The sequence below is a fragment of the Pseudonaja textilis genome, chromosome 1, assembly GCF_049901715.1.
Source record: "Pseudonaja textilis isolate UNSWEBS1 chromosome 1, rPseTex1.2, whole genome shotgun sequence".
Lineage (NCBI taxonomy): Eukaryota > Metazoa > Chordata > Lepidosauria > Squamata > Elapidae > Pseudonaja > Pseudonaja textilis.
The window spans coordinates 239231626-239249289 of record NC_141990.1 but is presented as its reverse complement, the minus strand read 5'-3'; the positions used below and the strand labels follow the sequence as shown (position 1 = coordinate 239249289).

At 36.8% G+C, this 17664-nt stretch overlaps 1 long non-coding RNA gene across 1 annotated transcript; it reads right to left on the bottom strand.

Moving 5' to 3' along the window:
• Nucleotides 1–236: 236 nt before the first annotated feature.
• On the bottom strand, nt 237–17190 carry LOC148128121 (uncharacterized). Its single transcript, XR_015741369.1, has 3 exons — nt 17104–17190; nt 13836–13927; nt 237–261 (listed from the first exon to the last, which is right to left on the bottom strand). It is a non-coding gene; the product is annotated as an uncharacterized LOC148128121 (long non-coding RNA).
• Nucleotides 17191–17664: the final 474 nt, after the last annotated feature.

Genomic DNA, 17664 nt, shown 5'->3' with positions numbered 1-17664 from the left:
TAGCTAAATTCCAAATCAGGAAGTAGACTGAACAATTAGAAATTCATCTGGAAGGAAACAGGTTCAAGTAAATAAAATACTACATTCTTTCCTAGGCAGACCTTAATTTAAACAAACTGGGTGGCCAGCTTTGGTTTTTAATATTAGTTTTAGGTAGTCTGTTACTTACCTAAGTAGCATAGGGTCTCCTGATGGTGCCATTACTGAAGGATGAAGTTTTATTCCTGTAATGCAGCCTCCTTTTAATTTTCTTTCATGCTTCTGAAATGCAAAATATGACAATTATTAGAAAGTTTCATTCAGAGGGACATGTGTGTATTCCTGAAGGTGATGACTGTATATGTGGTTTATTCAGAATATGTTTATATTGTATTTAATGTATGTGTAACTTTTATTAACTGATTGAACATAGGCAGAATGTATCTGTGTATTTGTGTGTGTGTGTTGTGTTTGTGTAAAACATCATAAAAAACTTGTGATATGAAATCAGAATAATCAATGGCAGGTCATATGACTCAACAGTCTCTTTTTTAATTAGCTAGGATTCCTATTAATATTTTTGAATACATCTGCCTATATATAGTCCTCTCTATATCCCACCCACTCCCCCCCCCATAGAAAATTTTCAGTACTTCTTGTTAATGTATGTTTTCATTTAGACTTTCTTGGCTATAACTTTAGTCCTACTGCAGCCTCCTTACTGTTCCAAGTTATAGCATACATTTGATTTAATATAAGTGTAGTTTGGTTTCTTTTTAATATTAGCATGTTTACTCCATTGTATTTATGTACTGCACTACAAGAAAGCAATATTATCTTTCTAAAGTAGATTAGAACAGGAACAGGATATGCTTTTCAAGTGTAGATTCAATTTTAATAATATTTTAATAATATTTAAAAGAGAGGGCCAAAATCTATTGTAGCTGTTGAGGTTTTGGAAATCTGGGTCTAGCAACTAGTGAAGAATTTTAATAAAATGTGTAAAAGGTAGCTCTGTGTATATTTATTGCCAAGAAACTGTATTTAAGATTAATGCATAACAAAATAAAAACCCAAATAGTCTCCTACAATGAGCTACAGACTGAGTTGATCACAGGTCAGATTCGCTTAGCTATTCCATTTCCAGCAAAATAGTAACTGCTGTGTACAGCAGTTTAATCTGGAGACGTGAGCTCCACCTTTGTGGTTTTTGGAAAGTTCTGGAAATGAAATCACCATCCTGAGGTTCTGCTGGATTTGTCAAGGCTAGTCAGCCAGCACTTTGGGATATTAGAGAATTTTAAGGGAATAGGTCTAATATACCCTTCCTTTTAAAAAGGATTGTTTTTGCAAAAGAAAAACTACATAATTATAACTATATTTTTAAAAATTGGGGAAATAGGAATAATACTTGGGAGGCTGTAGAGAGAACAATCCAGTCCCCAGTTCTGATCTTCTGTGTAAAACATTTTTACTGTATAGTGAATTATATTGAAATGGATTGAAATCTTAGAAGATTATATTTTAATGTTGTATTGGGGCAATCCAGAGAGTTTCAATGACAATTAGTTGAGGCAGGAATGCATGTTTGCCACTTTGAATTATACATAAAAAGGCAGGATTAAAAATATCATCATATTGCTGGACCAGGGAGGGATTTATTTATTTTATTAAAATTATAAACTGAGACCCATTGCAAAACTGTGCATCATACAGCAAAATCTTTTAGATTTTAGAAATAAAATCCCCAAAAGCATCCAGGAAAAGAGGCAGCCTTTCTAAAATGGTAAAAAAAACACATTCAAATGCAGAAAAGCATAGTCATCAATCTATTGCTCTTTATTACAGATTGACTCTTCAAACTGACATGTTTTTCTCATTTTTAACCACAATACATATATGCTTAAACTATATTAGGTTAACTATGTAACATGCAACTCAGCTGCAATCCCTTTGGGATTTCTTTTATGAAACCATCAGTGGATCTCTTTAGTAGGATTGGGAACACTGATGGTAGGAAATTAAGCTTTAAGGTCCCCATCAACATTTTCTTATACTCTATACATTTTTTTTACTTTTTAAAATCATTTGTATTTCATGAATTTAATTCATGAATTTAAATAAAGGGATTACTGGGGAAGACTTAAGTGTCTGCTTCTAATAGTAATCCCCAGATTGAGTTCATATATACTCATTCTGCTCTAAAATTTCCCAAGGGGATAAGTTACACTTTATACAACTGGCATAATATGTAGTCTGTTCTTAAAACAATTGGCTGAGCATATACAGGTAATCTTCGACTTATAACCACAACTGAGCCCAACATTTCTGTGGTTAATTGAGACATTTGTTAAGTGATTTTTGCCCCATTTTATGACCTTTCTTGCCACAGTTGTTAAGAGAATCACTGCAGTTGTTCCATTAGTAACGTGGTTGTCCATTGACTTTGCTTGACAGAAATTCACAAAAAAGGAGATCACGTGACTTTGGGATACTGAAACTATCATGAATATGAGTCAGATGCCAAGCAGCTGGATTTGGATCACATGTCCACAAGGATGCCACAACAGCCCTAAGCGTGAATGATCATAACTCACATTTTTCAGTGTAATTTTGAACGGTGACTAAAAGAACTGTTGTAAGTTGAGGACTACCTGCACTTCAGTGCTACAATTGTACTTCTAGTAGCATTTCATGCACTAGATTTCATACCCTTTCCAATATACAGGACAAACCCAATATTGTTATTACAGAAATGCCAGAATCTTTTATTTGGGAAGCTCATCCTTCAAATGAGCTGACAGCATTCACCAAAGAGTCTGATCTATTCCAAGCACACAGGAACTTGTCTGAAATTAGGTTGATAGTTAATTTCTTTTCCAAACAGAGTCAATTGAGACAGCTTTCAATGACTGAAGCTTCAATAAGAGTCAATATGCACCTTACAGGTTGGTGTGTGAATTTCTAGTGCATCGAGGACAAGTGTTGGTCTGCATAAAAGCATATTTTTTCCAGTCGTAGATAGACAAGATATTTACAACTGTTCTGACTTTATATTAGTCTTGTCCCAGAATTTCAGGCTCTCTAGTTCAAGGCTATGCAGGTGTAATACTAATAATCAGCAACTTTATTACAGGTTGCTGGTGTAAAATTATTTCTCTCTCTTTGCACTCCTGAATAGATTTCATTTGCATGGCTTCTGACAGGCTCTCATACCTATTACTAGAAACCCTCAGCCGTCATTTCTTGCTTTTGTTGTTGGATGTATTTGTGTGTCGCCAGTCGATAGTCTCTTCTTCACATGGCTTCAAACTAGAGCAAGCACAGGCTTGTTTCCAGCACTCATTTCAGCGTGTTGAGCATTCAATTAAACAGGGAGATTTTCATTTTATTCAAGGAGAGCTGCATCTTGTCTAGCTCAGTAGTTATTTGCTTGGATGGCCACCAAAGCATTAAAAAAAAAACCTTTGAAGATGGCCTATTGTCCACAGATCTGTTTGGGGAAAAATATCACAGGATATCTTGTTCCTAACACTATTATTTTGTTTCCAACTGAGTGTAAACTTTTAAAGGGTGTGTTTGCCTGCTTTACAATATTGCTTTTTGAATACATAAAGTAAGAGCTTGGAAAGAAGAGCTTCAATTACAAATGATAAGTAGATGCATATTTTGTCTGCTCCTTCCACATTTCGTTCAGAGTTTAAGCATGATTTGCCAAACAAACAGTCATCTTTCACAAAAAAACATTGAAGCTATAAAACAAATCATGGGAATGGTTCCATGTGTTCCAACAGCGGTGCTGAATCTGTACTCTCCAAAATTTGTCAAGCTTTGAAATGTATGCACCGAAGCTCATAGTAGTAAGGACTCTGTCCACTTACTCAAGATCAACTGTATCAAACTTTTCTTGGATAATTTTGCTTAAAATATGCCTTGATAATTTCCACAACATCTGCCCAGCCAAAATCCAATTACAAGCAATCACAAGTTTTTTTTTTACATGTACTCAAGTCAATGGGCTCCAAAGCTCAGGAGAGAAGATGGGCTCCAAACCCCAAGAGAACCACACAAATTTCTAGGCAACATGCACACACCTAAATGCTAGTACTCACTAGACAACACAATATCAACAGTGGAGACCTTCAAATTTTTAGGTTCCATAATATCACAAAATAGACACCTAACATCAAAAAAGCACAACAAAGAATGTTCTTTCCGTGCCAACTCAGAAAGCTCAAACTGCCCAAGGAGCTGCTGATACAGTTCTACAGAGGAATTATTGAGTCTGTCATCTGTACCTCTACAGCTGTCCGATTTGGTTTTGCAATCCAACAGGATAAACACAGACTTCAGAGAATAATTAGGACTGTAGAAAAAACAATTGCTACCAACCTCCCTTCAGCCGAGGACCTGTATACTGACGAGTCAAAAAGAGGGCTGTGAAAATATTTACAGACCCTCACATCCCGGACATAAACTGTTTCAACTCCTATCCTCAAAATGATGCTATAGAGCACTGCACACCAAACAACTGGACACAAGGACACAAGTTCTAGTTCCCCGAATGCCATTACTCTGCTAAACAAATAATTCCCTCAACACTGTCCAAGTATTTAAAAGTCTGCACTACTATTACTATCAATCTTCTCATCACTCCTTATCACCATCACCTCCCACTTGTGACTGTATGACTGTAACTTTGTCGCCTGTATCCTTATGATTTACATTGACTGTAATGATTTGATTGCTTATTGCACCCTATGACTATTATTAAATGTTGTACCTTATGATTCTTGACTCTTGATGAATGTAACTTTTCTTTTATGTTTACTGAAAACATTTGCACCAAATCAAATTCCTTGTGTGTCCAGTCACACTTGGCCAATAAAATAATTCTATTCCATTCTATTCTACTTACTACTCCCTCTTTCCCACTTCCACTATATGGCTTCCTACTGCTCCTCCAATTACTACTCCTTGTGAGCTCTGCAGCTGGAGAACAATATTTTTTTCGATCTGCTTTAGGCTGCTTTATTTCTACCTCCTATCCTTCCTCACACATACAAACCAAGATGATATTTGCAAGTATACATAAAAAAACGAGGTCACAGAGTTGTTACTGTAGCTTTTCCTTTTTGAGGACCCACACCGCTTAGCTCTCAAAATCTTGGCTTCTGTCAAACTGGTCCAGCATCCTCATGTGGAGGAATTCTATTGCAATTTTTTTTTTTAAATTTATTTGTCAATTGTTTACGAGATAAGTAAAAGTGTATACATAATTATGAATACATGAAATGAGTACATATAAGAAAAATAAAAGAAAAATAAAAGAAACAATAGGACAGGGACAGTAGGCACGTTGGTGCGCTTATGCACGCCCCCTACAGACCTCTTAGGAAAGGGGTGAGGTCAATAGTAGACAGTCTAAGGTTAAAGTTTTTGGGGTTTGGGGAAGAAACTACAGAGTCGGGTAGAGTATTCCAGACATTGACCACTCTGTTGCTAAAGTCGTATTTCCTGCAGTCAAGCTTGGTGCAGTTAACCTTGAGTTTGTATCTGTTGTGTGTTCTTGTGTTGTTATGGTTGAAGCTGAAGTATTCATTGACAGGTAGGACATTGCAATGTATGATTTTATATACCATGCTTAAATCAGACCGAAGACTGCGTAATTCAAGGTTTTCTAGTTCTAGAATTTCAAGTCTGGTGGCATAAGGTATTCTACAACGAGTAGAGGAGTGGAGAACTCTTCTTGTGAAATATTTCTGAACTTTCTCAATTGTGCTAATATCAGATACGTAATGTGGGTTCCAGACTGATGAGCTGTATTCGAGTATTGGTCTAGCAAATGTTTTGTATGCTCTAGTTAGTAGTGTGATATTACCAGAGAAAAAGCTACGTAAGATTAGGTTAACAACTCTTAATGCCTTTTTGGCTATGTAGTTGCAGTGGGCACTAGCACTTAGATCATTAGAGGTGAGTATTCCAAGGTCCTTTACAGAGCTTGGATCATCAACAAGATCTTGACTATTCAGCTTGTATTTTATTTTTCGGATTTTTTTTGCCAATATGTAAGACAGAGCATTTATTTGTTGAGATTTGAAGTTGCCATTTGTTTGACCATTCTGATACACAGTCAAGATCTTCTTGAAGGGTAGCAGTATTGTCTGTGGTATTGAACAGCTTTACATCATCAGCGAAAAGAACGCAGTTGCTCTTAATATGATCACAGAGGTCATTTATGTAGAGTATGAAGAGAGTTGGTCCTAGAACACTGCCTTGGGGGACACCACTATTGACAGGTACAGAATTTGATAGGACACTCCCAATTTTGACCATTTGTTGTCTGTTTGACAGGAATGCTTCTATCCAGTTATGCAGTTGTCCAGAGATACCATAGGATTTTATTTTTAGTAGTAGTTTGTCATGTACCACTGAATCAAAGGCTTTACAGAAGTCTATGTAGATTGCATCTATTGTTTTGCCCTGATCAAGTTGTGTAGCCCATATGTTTTTGCAGTGTAAGAGTTGCAGATTACAGGATAGTTTTTTTCTGAAACCAAATCGTTTATTGGAGAGTAGGTTGTTTGTCTCTAAGTGGAGGATGATGGATTGGTTAATAATTGATTCCATGACTTTACAGGTGACGCAGCATAAGGAGATTGGTCTGTAATTTTCAACTAGGCAAGGTCTCCCTTTTTGAAGATGGGGATGACTGTGGCTTGTGACCATAGGTTAGGCAAGGAACTGGTCCTGAAAGATTTTTCAAAGATTATGCTTAGAGGTTTGGCTATGGCAGTGGATAACTTTTTTAAGAGATAGGCACATATTCCATCCGGTCCAATAGATAGGGATGGTTTTAGATTGCGTAGTGCTTTTTCAACATTGTCTTCTGTAAAATCGATATGTATTAGATCACTGTAGTTATCTGTGGTTCGGCTAGGAAATGCTGGGCATGATCCATTGCTGTTTACAAATACTGAGCCAAAAATGTGTTAAAGATGTTGGCTTTAATGGTGTCGTCGTTGCAGTCTTTACCATTAGGTCCTATCAGGGGTGGGATGGACCTTGAATCTTTTAGTTTGTTGTTTACAAAATTGTAAAAAGCATTGGTGGAATTGGTGCTTAGAAGGTTTTCCTCTTGTTTAATATGATAATTGGTGCATTCGGTCTTTATTTGGTGGCATAAATTTTGTATCGGCTTTTGAAATTGGCAACGTGACCAGATTTGTTTTTCCGCCAGAGTGATCTCTTTTTGGATTGAAGTTTCCTTATTGTTATGGGCAATCTGTTTTTTTGTTTTGTTTTGGGAGTAGTTGTTGGTACATATAGTTTGATGACTCTTTTGACTTCAAGTAAAAATATGTTGTACTGGTCTTCAACAGTATTGCATCCAGTGAATAGAGATTGCCAATCAAGGGATGAGAGATCGTTGTTTATAAGATCATAGTTGCCTTTTTGAAATTATAATTGGGGATCACATCATTGTGGTGGTTTTTGTGTGGATGTATGTTGAGACAAAAGTCAATCATATTGTGGTCACTGCTGGAAAAGGGTTCTTTAGTTTGTATTCCGTAAATTAAATTCAAACTATTGCAGAAGATGAGATTGAGGCAGTTGTTTAGTCTAGTGTTGTTGGATACTAGCTGTTCCAGTCCATCAGTGTACCCTTTGCTTCATAAAGTCTACAAAAGACCAGATACTCGTTAAGCTTGCGGTTTAATTAAAACATAGTCATCCTGAAACATGCACTTCAGAAAAATAGCTTAAAATCACAGGCAGCAACTACGTCTGTTTGAAAGCAGATGATTCTTAATAGTCCTACTTTTGTTCCTTTGAAAGCCCTAAATGTAGCATCATTCCAGAATACTTGGATTGGAGAGATGGCAATCATCTAAAATTATTTCTGCTGGTGACTTTTCCTATAAGCTATTCTCCGAAAAATACGTATTTTGCAGAGGATGGTGGTGATGATGGTGGTATGTGTATGAGGGGGGAGAGGGGGAGGGGGGAGAGTTTAATATTTGAAATAAATTTAAAAATACACTCTTGTATCTTGTCTACTTTGAGCATACTATTATTGCCACTTTAATGCACAGCAGAGTTTTTCTTTCCATAGTTTGTAGTAAAACGTTTTGATAGTTTTGATTCTCCCAAAGAGATTGATATGCTTGGGTAAACCGTGCATTCTCCCAAATGCTGCCCTCTAGTGAATGGTTGATGTCACTTGGCCATTTAAACCCTGTTACTCAGTGGGGATTGCTTTCAATGTATTAATATCTTGCAATTTCAGTGAGTCACTTGCATTGCTTTAGATTTCTGCTTTCTGATTTTGCAGGGAGGAAGTGATTACCCCTTGTGCAAATATAAATTAAACTCAAAGGATCTATGTTTGACAGGCATACACACTGCTTGTTCTAGCTAACACTTTCACTGCACCACACAGGATCCGCTTGCTGTTGCAATCTACTCAGCACCACCTTTGACAACAACAGAATTAGCTCCTGCTTGTGTTTTAATTAATATCGCCGCCTGGATCTATCAACAGCAAATCAGCATGCTTCACACCAGAGGATAAAAAACAATCTGCACCTTGTCAGGCCTGGCACTTTGGAAGTCGTAGTGGGGCTGCAACCTTGTAGTAATTACTCACCTGGGTCTTTGCACTGCCTTCATTTCCGTGTTTGATTGTTGACATTGTACAACACTACATTATCCACAGAAGGGGGGAAAAGTGTGTGGGGGAGAATTGTGGCGGGCCTGGTAATTATGCCTCTGTCACCCCACCCTCTTCCTGCCTTTGGACCCCCAACAGCAAAAATGATAGACATCATATTCAGGGTAACTGTTCCATTAAAGAGAATGATTATGTTAAGCTGAGTGAATGAGTTGACATGAAGACTCAACACCTCCCAAGCAGCTGTGAAAACATTTAGAAGACATTCATGTAGCAAATGAACAAGGAGGTGGGGCAGAAATAGGAAGAACAGAAAGATACTTCAGTTTTTTTCTCTCTCTCTCTTTCTCTATCTATATCTCCCCCCCCCCTCCCTCTCTCTCTCTCTCTCCTCCAAGTTGTGCATGCAAGAAATTGAGGGGTGGAAGTGTGAAATCATAAACTTGCTCATACCTACTCTTCTATTTTTCTAAAGGAATGCAAGAACAATACCGCATCAAGTAAGCCTGCTGTTGTGTGTTAGATATTTTGCTGTTGGGAATAACAGCAGCAATAGGAACAATATAATAAATGATTTCTGGGGATCTGTCAGACAGAATAAACAAATGCCTTTGAGGGAGCTTTAACCAAGCCAAGGAACTGTACTGAAAATGAAAACAAATTTCTCATAAGCATCCTATGGGAAAGTGTGGGGTTTGGATTATGACTGAAAATATTAAAGTTACCTTTGGTACCTTGGGGGATGCATGAAAGGATTGTTTTAAATGAATAAAGAATGAAGTGTTTTGTGTACAATTTTTCTCTTTCTATACTAACTTTGATGGCTAGAAGGGCCATGTTGACATTAATATTATTTTTCCCCAGAGAAGAAGACAACGAATATGGAAAATTCTACCTGAGCAGATGCTCCAACTGCAGTGTGCAGATGGGAAGCTCCCCAAAAGGGCATTCTGCAGACAGAAACAAAATGAGAGACAGGAGGAGCCAACTTTCCATTTGTCCACAGTTCTTCCTTCTTCCTAGATTTCTTGGCTATGTTAGCCCTCAAGGAGCTAATTTTCTCCTGAAAGTATGAGCAGCCATTTTTCCTTTCTGCCCTTCTCATATTGATGCTAGTTCTGCAAATAGCTGTTTTAACAATCCTGGTATAATGTATGACCTCATGACATTCTTGGATGAAACAAATCCTACATTTCCACTTCAAACTATTTTGGGACTAGGATTCCCAAAGGAGATCATTATAGCTTCCTTCTGGATCTCCCAGATGTGAAAGATCAGGGAATTATGATACTAAAATGAGACATGGTTAAATGCATCTTTCCCAGACTCCATTACCACTACAAGAGAATATCAAGTTTTACGGTCAGATCGTGAAATTCATAGAGGTGGTGGAGTTGCTATATTCTATAAAAAGTCTCTAAATCTAAAATTATACAAAAGCTTGCTCTTCCCAAGACCATCATCTGTGAACTGTCTTTAAACATCTCAATCCGCTTCTTACTTTGCTATTGTGCCTCTGACTATGATATAATTCATGCAAACAAGCTAACTTCACTAGTGACAAGGGGTACCTCCTGCCCACACCCTCTCATTTTTCTTGGTGAGCTCAACTTACCTCTTATAAATTGGACACTAAATGAATGTACATCTGAACCTATTCATACAACCCTGTACAATTCTGTTGCCACACTAGGACTGGAACAACTAGTAACCAACAATACTAGACTTAACAATTTAATTCATGGAATACAAATTAATGAACCCTTTTCCAACAGTGACCACAGAATGACTGACTTTGGTATCAACATATGTCCTCACAAAAATCACCATAACGACAGGATCCCCAATTATAACTTCAAAAAAGGCAACTATGATCTTATAGACAATGATCTCTCATCTCTTGATTGGCAAATTCTATTCACTGGATGCAATACTGTTGAAGACCACTACAACATATTTTTACTTGAAGTCAAAAGAGTCATCAAACTATATGTACCAATAACAACTCCCCAAACCAGAAAAAACAAATTACCCATAACAATAAGGAAGCTCCAATCCAAAAAGAAATCCCTTTGGTAGAAAAACAAATCTGGTCATGTTGCCAACTTCAAAAGCTGATATAAAAATTTATACCACCAGATAAAGACTGAATGTACCAATTATCACACTAAAGAGGAAAACCTTCTACCCACCAATTCTACCTGTGCTTTCTACAATTTTGTAAACAACAAACTAAAAGACTCAAGGTCCACCCCACCCCTAAAAGAACCAAATGGTAAAGACTGCAATGATGACACCATTAAAGCCAACCTCTTTAACACATTCTTTGGCTCAGTATTTGTAAACAGCAATGGATCATGCCCAGTATTTCCTAGTCGAACCACAGACAACTACAATGATCTAATACATATCGATTTACAGAAGACAATGTTGAAAAAGCACTATGCAATCTAAAACCATCTTTATCTATTGGACCAGACAGAGTTTGTGCCTACTTCTTAAAAAAAATATCCACTGCCATAGCTGAACCTGTAAGCATAATCTTTGAAAAATCTTTCAGGACCAGCTCCTTGCCAAATCTATGGTCACTAGCCACAGTCATTCCCATCTTCAAAAAGGGCGACCTCAGCCTAGTTAAAAATTACAGACCAATCTCTTTATGCTGTGTCACCTGTAAAGTCATGGAATCAATTATTAACCAATCCATTATCCTCCACTTAGTGTCAAACAACCTACTCTCTAACCAACAGTTTGGTTTCAGAAGGAAACTATCCTGTAATCTGCAACTCTTACACTGCAAAAATATATGGACTACACAACTCGATCAGGGCAAAGTAATAGATGCAATCTACATAGACTTCTGTAAAGCCTTTGATTCAGTGGTACACGACAAACTACTCCTAAAACTAAAATCTTATGGTATCTCTGGATAACTGCATAACTGGATAGAAGCATTCCTGTCAAACAGGCAACAAATGGTCAAAATTGGGAGCGTCCTATCAAATTCTGTACCTGTCAACAATGGTGTCCCCCAAGGCAGTGTTCTAGGACCAAGTCTCTTCATACTCTATATTAATGACCTCTGTCATTATATTAAGAGCAACTGCATTCTTTTTGCTGACAATATAAAGCTATTCAACACCACTGACAATGCTGCTACCCTTCAAAAAGACCTCGACTATGTGTCAGAATGGTCAAACAAATGGCAACTTCAAATCTCAACAAATAAATGCTCTAACTTACATACTGGCAAAAAAAATATATATCAAAAAATAAAATACAAGCTGAATAGGCAAGACATTGTTGATGACAAAAACTTTGTCAAAGACCTTGGAGTACTCATCTCAAATGATCTAAGTGCTAGAGCCCACTGTAACTACATAGCCAAAAAGGCATTTAGAGTTGTTAACCTAATATGTAGCTTTTTCTCGGTTAATATTGCTCGACTAACTAGAGCATATAAAACATTTGCTAGACCAATACTTGAATACAGCTCATCAGTCTGGAACTCACATTACATATCTGATATTAATACAATTGAGAAAGTCCAGAAATATTTTACGAGAAGAATCCTCCACTCCTCTACTCGTAGCAGAATACCTTATGCCACCAGACTTGAAACTCTAGACCTAGAAAAACTAGAACTATGCCGCCTTTGGTTCTATCTAAGTATAGTATATAAAATTATATATTGCAATGTCCTACCTATCAATGAATACTTCAGCTTCAACCAAAACAATACAAGAGCACTAAATAGATACAAACTAAAGATAAACCGCACCAAACTTGATTGCAGGAAATACGACTTCAGCAACAGAGTAGTCAATGTCTGGAATACTCTACTTGACTCTGTGGTTTCTTCCCCAAAACCCAAAATCTTCAACATTAGACTGTCTACTATTGACCTCCCCCCTTTTCTAAGAGGCCTGTAGGGGGCGTGCATAAGCACACCCAAACGTGCCTACCGTCCCTGTCCTATTGTTTCCTTTTTTTCTTATTCATATCCATTTCATGTATTTATAACCATGTTTATACTTATACCTGTTATCTAATAATCACTTGACAAAATAAAATAATAAAATAAATAAATTCAAATTTGGGTAGTGGGGTGGTGGGATGACATCTGATACCATCACTATTGGTTTTCTTTCCTCCAGGTTTGGAGTGGTGAGATATATTATTTTACTAGACAACACTTTTCTTATTGGGTCACCATTTTCACTTGGGGATGCTTGGGATCATGCAGGAGGTACCATGTGACTCAGGGATGGTGTGGGTGGGTAATGTGGTCAAGAATAGTGCATAGGGTATGCAAGAGGTGCTGCATGGTTCACAAAAGGTTGCATAAGGGTTCCTTCCCTCCTGTTCCTCCCTCCCTCCCTCCTTTCCTTCTTTCCTCCCCTCCCCTCCTCTCTCCCCTCCCTTCCTTTCCCAAGCAGGTAGGTGCCTGTTACTGGGTGTGTGTGTGTGGTGTGAGGAATGAGGGATTGCAAGTGTCTGGAAAACTATCACAAAATATTGAAAATGAGGTGGCATAGAAGCAGCAACAGCAGCTTGGTAGTGATGAAGCAGCTACAACTTCCCCAAATTTCCTTTGGGAGTAACAGTCCCAGGATTCTGTACATTAGCCCATTTGAGGTACCTTTTTAGACAATGCTTTGCACTATGATGTGTCATTGTGCACAGAGGTTACAGAAATGAAATTTTTAGTAATAGTTAGTGGCTGTTTTTAAAATAAATTGCTGTTTTAAAAATGGCTGCAGATTTAAAATCCTATAGCAGTGTACAAAGGCATTTCAGAATACTTGTTTCCAAATATTGTTATAAGCTGAGTTATTAAAAGGAACATAGTAACCCCATAGAGATTTTTGGACATCCATAATCCTCCCTTCAGTTACTAAAACCAAAACAGACAGGGGTGCTATTCAGTGCTCATAATTTCCAGCAATTCAAATGAGCATTAATTAATAATATTTGCATCATAGCATTGGATCTATTCTTATGGGGATTTGGGACTTTTTCCTCATTACTTAGTATATGTAAGTATCTGCAACTCAGTTTGGATGATAACATAAGAAAAATAAGCCTTAGTCTGCATTATTTGGGAGATGCTGTGGTGATCTTGTCACCAAATCTGATGAATATGGAGTCTCCATATATGATTGGATAGAGTCACACTTACCTGTCATTATTGGTTTGGATGCTAGTAGCAGTCTGCACTTTATGCTTCCAAAAATGCCCTCCAGCTGGTCCAGATAATGTGACCCCACTTTTCTATAAAAAAACATATAAACTTTAAAATACTTACTCAGTCAACTTTCTCATTACCTGGATTGTTCCCAAAGGAAAATGAACATGGTCATTTAATTTTTAATGTCCCTGTGGCCTTTTGGGGAAGAATGGACAGATGGAATCATTATTTCTCAATCTCTTACTAGTCTATCACTTGTACATTTCAACTCAAATGTTGGTTCAGATGTTATTGCATAAGAAGGATAATGTATCATAAGTTTATATCCCAACAACCAATAAAACATGGTATGGCATTATTTTAATAGGATATTATCAATCATCCCAACTTGATAAGTAGGATAGAGAAAGAAAGAAAGAAAGAAAGAAAGAAAGAAAGAAAGAAAGAAAGAAAGAAAGAAAGAAAGAAAGAAAGAAAGAAAGAAAGAAAGAAAGAAAGAAAGAGAGAGAGAGAAAGAAAGAAAGAAAGAAAAAGATAGTCTGGTTCTGTATAAGTAATCTCACTGCATGTGACGGAACTAATTTTCAGTAAGAGAATTCTTTGCATCTACAGTCTTTGTGTTTGCTGATGTATGATGCACTCTGAACATTAATTAATCTTACAATCAAAGGACTTTTTTGGAATAGCAGGTGGGGCCAAATGATCACCAGAACTATTGGTTTACCAGAACCAGTCTGAACCGGTAGAATCTCACCCTTGAGTGGGTGGCAGGGGATAGGCATTTTTTTTTTTTAATCCCGATGAAGCTATGCACAGCTTGTTTGTTGTGTGTTTCTCTTTGGAGGAAACATTGTCTCTCTTGTCAGCTCCTGAGCCTAGCAGCTATTTAAAGAGATATGTTCACCTGACATAACAAGTTATGTTGACAAGAGTAATGTCTCCTTTCCTTGTCCATTTGGCACAGGGTACAAAGGGCCCTGTGGAGGGATTTTTTCCTTTCCTTTTGAAAGGGAATGGCCATTTTGGGATTACTCCTGTGGAAGAGAAACAGTGACACAGTTATTACAATGATTCTTAGGTCTGGTAGGTTTGGAAACTCTTGAGTACTAGACCTTTCTTAGGTTTGAAAACAACAACAATAGTTGGATGTTGACCTGACATTATCTCAGCCCAACACACTTCACAGGGTTGTTTTTGTGGGGAAAATAAGAGGAAGAAGGAAAAAGAAATGTTCCCACTTTGAATTATTTGTAAAAAAAAAAAAAATAAAGGTGGGCTAAAGCAATTGTTTAGAAAGTATTGCTGCTGCAAAGATATTCATGATGTTGGGGGCGAGGAATGCATGTGAAAAAAAGGAGATAGGTCACTAGGACATTTCTAGTCTTCACTTTTTAGACCCTTCCTCAGAGTCACTCTCTTGGTGATACATCATGCCAATTTCACAGCTTTCAGTGAGGTGCTTCAAACAGGGTATGATTGCTTCATGCTTCACTCCATTACAAGTGAACAATATTTCTTTTGTCTATGACTGTAATAAAGATTTGTTTATTTGATTGATTTTCTCCTTTCGACATGATAAATCCACACAATGTGAGGTAGGAGGATCAGTAATGTATTTCATCTCGTTAATGTGGAGTGTCGGTGAAGGTATTTGGATGAATATTTTTGCAAATGCTCAGTTGAAGAGAGAGTATTATATACTTTATGGTATGCCAACCATTTAAACAGCAGAAGAAAATAAGACAATCTGTAGGTCTAGCTGTATTAGAAGGATTGTTGAGTGCAAACAGCACTGTGTGGAAGTGCCCTACGTATATTTTTCAACTCTTTTGCTACTAGATAATTGAAAGTAGCAGATGATGGATAGATGGTCTCAGAAGAACATGCAGTAAAAGTCCTACTCCCTATTTTAATTCTTGCTTAGAAGGATTAGCACAATTATGTGGAGCACCCAGAAATATTCTGCTGTAATAATAATTGGGCAAAATTAATGCATCTCCTTTGATCAAGTGCAAGAATGAGAAGAAAAGCTCGCCACAAAGAAGCATTTCATCACTTAATGCAGAGCAGTTATTCCTCTGATACATTTTGAAAAGAACAAAATCATTATTTTATATTTGGAACAAGAGTACTGTTGACCCAAGAATGTTCTGTACAAAAGTTCAAACTTTTTGTGTAATTTCCATTTACAGAAATTAAATTTGCAGAGCAAAATCTTGACTTATTTGGTATATTTCCCCTTATTCCCTTTGCTGTTAATCTATTATTGCCCTGTACATTAAATGTAGGAAGGATGTGCCTTTTCTTTCATTGTTGAAAATCAGTGCTTAAAAGAAATGTAAAATGATTTTTAAAAATCAAGAAATAGTACAGTCAATGGTGTCACTTCCCAAACCCTCGGGACAGGGAAATTAATAAGCCAGTCAATTAGTATGTGCACACTATACAATGCGCTTAATTGAATATTATTCAGATAAAGATGTTATGTTGCTCAAATGCTAACCTTTATAAGAATTTATTTAGAGAGAATAATTCCAATCTTCAATATTGCTGCATATTTTATTTCAGTGTTCTCTTATGGCTAGAGTAGGTGGCACAACATTTGGTTCTCACGTCAATAAGCAGATTTTTAAATTTATTTATTTGTTTGTTTGTTTGTTTATTTAACACAATTCTCCTTTCTGTCAATCAGTTTGTCTGGGTACCCAAGTTTCAGTTCAAGGTCCTGTTTTTCAGAGCAGTAGATTATGTCCCACATTCTTGGTCCTTCAGCTGATGGACCCTACAGAATACTTGATTAGGAGATCAGATAGATCTTGATCAGCACGTATCTCTCTGGAATGACTTAATGAAAATAAGATATTCTCTCTCTCTCTTTCTTTCTCTCTCTCTCTCTCTCTGTATACACTGAGAGCATATGTATGTGTATATGTATATGTGTGTGTGTGTGTGTAAGATATAGATACACACACACACACACATATATATATTCTTCTAAATAAAAGCATAATGAATATATGTTTCATTCTAAATAAAAATCACATGTGGAAATGTATATTGAAATGATACAACTACAGTATGCCAGAGAAAAGGACGCAGCAGAAGGTTATGCAAAACCAATCCAGATTCAAGCATTACATAAACTTAATAGCATATATGACTCCCATGTATATCTGAACTAGCTCATAACCTAGGATTAAGTTTGAAAGGAATTGACACTGTAGCTACTTCAAATATAGAAAAATGCTATCCCACTTACCTAATTCTTGAAGCTAGCCTGCCACACATTTTTTACTTTTTCATGGGATCCAGCTATATCCTTATAACCCAGGAAGTTCCTACAAACTGTTCAGATGTCAGTCTGAGTGTATTACAAGTCCAGAATGGGCTAAAAAGAAAAGCAAACCATTAGTCAAGTATGTGGCATCCTATTACATGCCATTGTTTTCCTTACTTTGCTTGCAGACTTATTTTGTACTGCAAGAAAACAAAATGCTCTTTTAGCATTATACAGAAAGCAGAAGTTCATTTGTGCCTGCTGAATTCCTTTCATCTCGGTGTCTGTAATAATGTGAAAGAGCTCCTTCACCCTGTCACAATCTCACTGATCTGAAAAGCACAAAAATGCAATTGAATGGATATTTTTGTTCCATTGCAATGATTAGGATTAACATGCGCTTCTTGTTCTTTTTTCTTCAAAAAAAAAAAAAAAATCTAGCCTAATAAAACCAAAACAAAGACAAATGAACTAACATGCAAACCAAAAAAAAAAAAAAACCTAGGCAGAATGCATTTCTATTTAGTATATTACAGTTGTACA